The following is a 361-nucleotide window of genomic DNA, read 5'->3' as shown; positions in this document are numbered from 1 at the left end:
CCTTTAGCGGTCTCTCCCTCTCTCTCTTCTTTTCTCTATATCTGCCCCCCCTCCAGCAGTGGTTCAGCAGAACAGTCCAAATGATCGAGGTTGTTTTTAGGTAAGAAGCTGTTAAATAACAAAGCGCCTCATCTGCCAGCCGGGATTTCATCAAGTGCCAGTCTGTCTCTCTCTGTCTTACACAAACACACTATCTTCCGAGTGGAGCTCTCACACACACACACACACACACACACACACACACACACACACACACGCACACACCCCTCCTCCCCCTCCCCTACTTGTCTCCTTCGCTCTGCCCCCCCCCTCTTTCTCTCTCTCTCTCCCTCTCTCTCTCTCTCATGAATGTCACCTCTAC

This window comes from Takifugu flavidus, chromosome 14 (assembly GCF_003711565.1).
Source record: "Takifugu flavidus isolate HTHZ2018 chromosome 14, ASM371156v2, whole genome shotgun sequence".
Classification (NCBI taxonomy): Eukaryota; Metazoa; Chordata; class Actinopteri; order Tetraodontiformes; family Tetraodontidae; genus Takifugu; species Takifugu flavidus.
This window is presented reverse-complemented; position numbering follows the sequence as displayed.